Source organism: Octopus sinensis, linkage group LG26, assembly GCF_006345805.1.
Source record: "Octopus sinensis linkage group LG26, ASM634580v1, whole genome shotgun sequence".
Lineage (NCBI taxonomy): Eukaryota > Metazoa > Mollusca > Cephalopoda > Octopoda > Octopodidae > Octopus > Octopus sinensis.
In genome coordinates, this window is record NC_043022.1 from 4,993,816 (window position 1) to 5,002,489 (window position 8,674).

Consider the following 8,674-nt stretch of genomic DNA (forward strand, 5'->3'; position numbering starts at 1 on the left):
AAAAAATATTCAGACAAATACATAACAAAAACACCAGGATTTACAAACACATATAACATACAGAAAATTGCACTACTAGGCACTGCACACATCCTACGCAGAACACTTTCCATACAATAACCATTAGAGCATCACAACAAATCACAGCACATACCCAAGGCACACAGAGCTGCGCTCGGTAGTGATGTGAAAGCACGCTATAAAAAGAAAAATAATAATAATAATAATAATGATAATAGTAATAATAATAATAATAATAATAATAATGCTCCACCCTTATTGCAGCCCCTATTTGTTCAAGGTGGAGCACTTGCAGAAAACAGCACTGCTTAGAACTGCTTGAATACTCCGGAAGGTGCTCAAAAAATAAGAGGTGTTACCTTAGTTCACTGGTAAACAGCTGACACCATAGTACATCTCCAGCGTTAGAAGCTGTGCAAAGGCAATAATAATAACAATAATTATAATCCTTTCTTTATTGGTCACAATGGCCAAACACAAAAACATAAAGGGACAATACAAAACAAGGGATAAGTGGGGTTTAAAACAGAAAACAATAAAAAAAAAAAAAAATAAAACAACAAAATTGCCCACTGGGGAGAGTTTCAACCAGGGTACCCCACACATCCTGGTCATCCTAACTGTCAAGGGCATGCCAAGTAGGCACCCCTCTTCCCCTCAACTGCTCCAGCTTACAGAATGATTTCTTTTATTTGCCATGTGACGGGCGAGGGGAACAAAGACAGATATAAGGTGTTGGGGGTTTACCTCCAATCGAATGGATTAATCACTGAGGGATCCTTTCTACCATAGGTACAATACCTAAAAAAGGGGACAAGGACAGTTAATTAAATCAACTCTTGTGTTCGACTGGCACTTTTTGCATTGACCCTGGAAGGATGAAAGGTAAAGCTGACCACGGCAGAATTTGAACCCAGAACATAAATTGCCATAACAAATAATTTCTTTCATTGTGTTAGTAGTAGTAGTAGTAGTAGTAGTAGTGGTGGTGGTGGTGGTGGATAGTGGCGGCAGTGGCGGTGGCGGTGGTTGTAGTAGCAGTAGTGGTAGTGATGGTGGTTGTTGTAGTATCAGTAATGGTGGTGATGCTAATTGTAGTAGCAATAGTGGTGGTGGTGATGTTTGTAAAATGAGGAAGGTGGTTGTGATGGTGATGGGCAGGATGTGGAATAACGAGTGGAGGATGATGGTTTCTGAAGAGGGAAGACATTTAGTAGAAAAGCGATGGAGGAAGATGAATGAGGAGGAGGAGGAGGAGAGGTGGAGAAGAAGGAGAGGGTGGCATTGAAGGTGACAATCAGTAAAGAGGAATGAGATGAAGTGTATATATATATATATATATACATATAAAATTTCTCTTAATTTTATATATATATATATATATATATATATATATATATAAATATAAAATTAATTAAGGTAGAAATTGATATTTATCAATTAAAACCAGTGGTCTAGTATATTAAAAAAGAATCCGAAGATTAAAATATTTATATATACCAATTAAGGACTGAACACGAAAAGTAGATATAGATGTCAAATTTTTGTGGAGAATGGCGATTTGACGTCTATTTCTAGCATGTTGACTGTCCACTTTTCGTGTTCAGTCCTTAATTGGTATATGTATATATATATATATATATATATATATATATATATATATACATATAAAATTTCTCTTAATTTTATATATACATATATATATATATATATATATATATATATATAGGGGTGGAGAGAGAGAGGGAGAGCAATGCGTGATGATGGGATTGTGAAAATAGGTAAAGATGGGGAAGGGAGAGCGTTACCGATGACGATGGTATGGAGATAAGCAACACTTTTTCATTTCCTTCTATTTTGTCATTTCTCTCTTTCTCTCGTTTGTTCTTTTTCTTTCTCTTTCTCTTTCTCTCAGTTCAAACCCCACTACTGCCACCAACTGCCTCTACTGGTACTTCTACCACCGCCACCACCACCACCGTCACCGCCACCACCACCACCACCACCGCCACCGCCGCCACCACCACCACTGCCATCGCCACCACCACTACAACCACTACAACTGCCACCACCACCACTGCCGCCGCCACCACTGCCACCGCCACTACCACCGCCACTGCTACCACCACCGCCGCCGCCACCACTGCCACCACCACCACCACTACACCACCACCACCACTACAACCACCACCACCGCCACCGCCACCGCCACTACCACCACCGCCACCACCACGACCGCCACCGCCACCACCGCCACCACCACCACTCCACCACTACCACCACCACCACCGCCGCCACCACCGCTACCACCACCACCACCACCACCACCATTACTAGTTTCCATTCTCGTTGTGCATGTTTTGATCTCTACTCTCCTCTAAGACTCTACACTAAAACATCTCAACTTACGACATGCACACAGCTTATACATTGCACACGCATTGTACACACCCAAGTACACGTACGTGCACACGCACAAAAAAGGAACACAAACCTATGTAAACAGACCTCTTATGCACACCTGATAGCATCTGTATAAGTATGTGTATATATGTATGTACATTATTATTGTCATTTTAAAGTCTGCCTTTCATGCTAGCATATATGTCGATAAGCACATGAATGCATGTGTGTGTGCACGTGAGTGCGTGTGTAAATATCTATCTATATATATATGCATAAATATACATATACATACATATACAGACACACACACACATATATATATATATATATAGACACACATTCATATATATACATATACATACATATATCTATCTATCTCTATATATCTATACATATCTACATACATACACACATACATACATACATAATACATACATACATACATACATACACACACATACATACATACATACATACATACACACACACACATACATACATACATACATACATACATACATGCACACATACATATGTAAGTGTAGGCATGGCTGTGTGGTAAGAAGTTTGGCACCTTGGGCAAGTGTCTTCTACTATAGCTTTGGGCTGACCAAAGCATAACGAGTGGATTTGGTAGATGGAAACTGAAAGAAGCCTGTCATATATATACATATACATATATATATATATATATATATATATATATATATATATCGTGAATACCGCTGGTGATTTTTTTTCCTCTGTCTTCCCTTCTCTGGATCTTTCCTTCTCCTATGTTTCCGATGAAGAGCTCCACTCGAAACGTTAAACCCTCCTTCTTCCCTTCTTTCCTGAGCATCCAATAAACTTTATTTGTTCCACGTCCTCGCGTTGTTGTGTTTTTTTGTTTTTTTGTGTTTTTTTGTTGGATTAACTGTATATATATATATATATATATATATATAAAATATTATTAGAGACAAAACCACTATTTTGCAAAACAAACAAGGAAAGACTTAATCAATACATAAAAATTTTTAATAAATAGTCAAAAAAACCGCCACCTACAATCGTTTCTTGTCTTGATCGACAATCTTCAGGTGGACTTCCAATCTAAAAAATCAAAATTTAAAATATAAAAATAATAATTTTAAATATTAAAGTATAAATGAAAAAATATAAGTATATAATCCATATATAACCTATATATAATCCATATCGAAAATATAGACAAATTACTACGAATTCCCTAAAAAAAACCATGATAAAACAAAACTCTTAAAAACATATAACGATAAAATCTCCCTTTGCTAAACTCTAAAACAAACCTATATAGTAATCCCCCTAACCTAAACATTCACACACAAATACACACACGTAAACCACAGACCCACGACTTATACACATACCTATACTAACTTATAAACCTCAATATACACCAAAACCCACTCCCTCCCCACACAGACAAATTAACACATGCATCCAAAAACCTAAATAACAAACCCATATACACATTCACACAAACACACACACACACGCAAAACACGCACACAAACAGATACATATACTCCCTCACATATACGCATATACATACTCACTAAACTCGACATATACAACAATACTTACACCACCCACAAAAAATCATTAAATACAGTTATGAGCTTTAACTCACCTTAGCAGCTCTACAAACAACTTGCAGTAACCCAATCCCATTCTCTATGCCTACCTCACTACTACACTATTCCATTCCCAATTCCAAGCAACGCTAGTCCACCACCCGGTTATTCACGTGGCAAAACGAACACACTCAAAAATTATGAATGAAAAATGTAAAAAAATAACCAACATCGAAAATAGACAAATTACCACGAATTACCTAAAAAAAACCCATAAAAACCAAAACTCATAAAAGCATATAACGATAAAATCTCCCTTTGCTAAACCCTATAACAAACTTATATAGAAATCCCCCTAACTAAACATTCACACACAAATACACACACGTAACCACAGACCCAAGACTTATACACAAACCTATACTAACTTATAAACCTCAAAAACACACCAAAACCCACTCCCTCCCACACAGACAAATTAACACATACATCCCAAAACCTAATAACAAACCCAAATACACATTCAACACAAAAACACACACACACGCAAAACACACACACACAACAGATACATATACTCCCTCACATATACGCATATACATACTCACTAAACTCGATATATACAACAATATTTACACACCCACACTCATACAGATAAATAAATTAATTATACAACTAAAAACTCACAACCAATCTCATATACATAAACACTCCTATGAAAACAACATTAAATACTTCGTAATTAACCAGAATATCAAAAATAACAATATGACATAAGGATAAATCAAATACATACTTACAATTCAGTTACAAATTATGAAGTGAAATTAAATTCTTAGCCGTTAAAAAACCAAACAAAAATTACGTTACCATAGAAATAACTTATTTAAAAAAAGAATACGCGCCATAGAAAGTAAACGTCATTCAAAATATGAATGGAGAAATATAATAAATGGAACTAAAAACTATATCCACGTAGCAAACCAACGCTACTTAAAAAAATTTATTATGAATGGATTCTTTAAAAACTACCATGAAAATCATTATATACATTTATGAGCTTTAGCTCACCCTAGCAGCTCTAACAAACAACTTACAGTAACCCATAACTATTCTCGATGCATACCTCACTACCACACTAATCCATTCACAATTCCAAGCAACGCTAGTCCACCACCCGGTTACAATTCCCAACTCCACCCATTCATTCACAATTTAAACGACGTTCCCTTCCACAACGCTACATATAAGCCTAAATTTTTTTAAGTAGCGTTGGTTTGCTACGTGGATATAGTTTTTAGTTCCATTTATTATATTTCTCCATTCATATTTTGAATGACGTTTACTTTCTATGGCGCGTATTCTTTTTTTAAATAAGTTATTTCTATGGTAACGTAATTTTTGTTTGGTTTTTTAACGGCTAAGAATTTAATTTCACTTCATAATTTGTAACTGAATTGTAAGTATGTATTTGATTTATCCTTATGTCATATTGTTATTTTTGATATTCTGGTTAATTACGAAGTATTTAATGTTGTTTTCATAGGAGTGTTTATGTATATGAGATTGGTTGTGAGTTTTTAGTTGTATAATTAATTATTTATCTGTATGAGTGTGGGTGTGTAAATATTGTTGTATATATCGAGTTTAGTGAGTATGTATATGCGTATATGTGAGGGAGTATATGTATCTGTTGTGTGTGTGTGTTTTGCGTGTGTGTGTGTTTGTGTGTGAATGTGTATTTGGGTTTGTTATTTAGGTTTTGGGATGTATGTGTTAATTTGTCTGTGTGGGGAGGGAGTGGGTTTTGGTGTATTTTGAGGTTTATAAGTTAGTATAGGTTGTGTATAAGTCTTGGGTCTGTGGGTTACGTGTGTGTGTGTTTGTGTGTGAATGTTTAGGTTAGGGGGATTGCTATATAAGTTGTTATAGGGTTTAGCAAAGGGAGATTTTATCGTTATATGCTTTTATGAGTTTGGTTTATCATGGTTTTTTTTAGGTAATTCGTGGTAATTTGTCTATTTTCGATGTTGGTTATTTTTTTACATTGTTTCATTCATAATTTTTGAGTGGTGTTCGTTTTGCCACGTGAATAACCGGGTGGTGGACTAGCGTTGCTTGGAATTGTGAATGGAATAGTGTAGTAGTGAGGTAGGCATAGAGAATGGGATTGGGTTACTGCAAGTTGTTTGTTAGAGCTGCTAAGGTGAGTTAAAGCTCATAAATGTATTTAATGATTTTTGTGGGTGTGTAGTATTGTTGTATATGTCGAGTTTAGTGAGTATGTATATGCGTATATGTGAGGGAGTATATGTATCTGTTGTGTGTGCGTGTTTTGCGTGTGTGTTTGTGTGTGAATGTGTATATGGGTTTGTTATTTAGGTTTTGGGATGTATGTGTTATTTGTCTGTGTGGGGAGGGAGTGGGTTTTGGTGTATATTGAGGTTTATAAGTTAGTATAGGTATGTGTATAAGTCGTGGGTCTGTGGTTTACGTGTGTGTATTTGTGTGTGAATGTTTAGGTTAGGGGGATTACTATATAGGTTTGTTTTAGAGTTTAGCAAAGGGAGATTTTATCGTTATATGTTTTTAAGAGTTTTGTTTTATCATGGTTTTTTTTTAGGGAAGGAAGTAGTAATTTGTCTATATTTTCGATATGGATTATATATAGGTTATATATGGATTATATACTTATATTTTTTCATTTATACTTTAATTATTTAAAATTATTATTTTTATATTTTAAAATTTTGATTTTTTAGATTGGAAGTCCACCTGAAGATTGTCGATCAAGACAAGAAACAATTTGTAGTGCGGTTTTTTTTGACTATTTATTAAAATTTTATGTATTGATTAAGTCTTTCCTTGTTTGTTTTGCAAAATAGTGGTTTTGTCTCTAATAATATTTTATAATATTTTACTATAAAATTGGATTTAATCCTAATCTGATTTTTTTCCCTGTAAATTTGGATTTATTCCCTAATATTTATTATTTATATATATATATATATATATATATATGTATGTATGTATTTGTCCCTCTGCCATTGCCTGACAACTGATATTGGTGTGTTTATAACTGAGTGGTTTGGCAAAAGAGACTGATAAAATAAGTACTAGGCTTACAAACAATAAGTTCTGGGGTGGATTTGCTTGACTAAAGGCAGTGCTCCAGCATGGCTGCAGTCAAATGGCTGAAACAAGTAAAAGATTAAAAGAATAAAAGAATATATGTGTACATGTCTATAGATAGATACCTATTTCTTTACTACCCACAAGGGGCTAAACACAGAGAGGACAAACAAGGACAGATAAATGGATTAAGTCGATTATACCGACCCCAGTGTGTAACTGGTACTTATTTAATCGACCCCGAAAGGATGAAAGGCAAAGTCGACCTCAGCGGAATTTGAACTCAGAATGTAACGGCAGACGAAATACCTATTTCTTTACTACCCACAAGGGGCTAAACACAGAGAGGACAAACAAGGACAGACAAACGGATTAAGTCGATTATACCGACCCCAGTATGTAACTGGTACTTATTTAATCAACCCCGAAAGGATGAAAGGCAAAGTCGACCTCAGCGGAATTTGAACTTAGAGCGTAAAGGCAAACAAACCTAACCCTAAATACCTATTTCTTTACTACCCACAGGGGCTAAACACAGAGAGGACAAACAAGGACAGACAAACGGATTAAGTCGATTATACCGACCCCAGGTGTAACACTGGTACTTATTAATCGACCCCGAAAGGATGAAAGGCAAAGTTGACCTCAGCGGAATTTGAACTCAGAATGTAACGGCAGACGAAATACCTATTTCTTTACTACCCACAAGGGGCTAAACACAGAGAGGACAAACAAGGACAGACAAACGGATTAAGTCGATTATACCGACCCCAGTATGTAACTGGTACTTATTTAATCAACCCCGAAAGGATGAAAGGCAAAGTCGACCTCAGCGGAATTTGAACTTAGAGCGTAAAGGCAAACAAACCCTAACCCTAAATACCTATTTCTTTACTACCCACAAGGGGCTAAACACAGAGAGGACAAACAAGGACAGACAAACGGATTAAGTCGATTATACCGACCCCAGTGTGTAACTGGTACTTATTTAATCGACCCCGAAAGGATGAAAGGCAAAGTCGACCTCAGCGGAATTTGAACTCAGAATGTAACGGCAGACGAAATACCTATTTCTTTACTACCCACAAGGGGCTAAACACAGAGAGGACAAACAAGGACAGACAAACGGATTAAGTCGATTATACCGACCCCAGTGTGTAACTGGTACTTATTTAATCGACCCCGAAAGGATGAAAGGCAAAGTCGACCTCGGCGGAATTTGAACTCAGAACATAACGGCAGACGAAATACGGCTACGCATTTCGCCTGGCGTGCTAACGGTTCCGCCAGCTCGCCGCCTTTTAGATATCTGTGTTTGAGACGCCAGAGCGCCTGTAATATAGAACGCATACAATGAAATATGAAGACGGCTTCATGATAGATCGATATGTACCTGAATGTTTACACAAACACATATGCACACGCACTTACGCATATGCACACGCACATATACAAACTAACAGCTGCTCTTCATACACATATGCACACATGCATATAAGCTTGTGCATACGCATGCA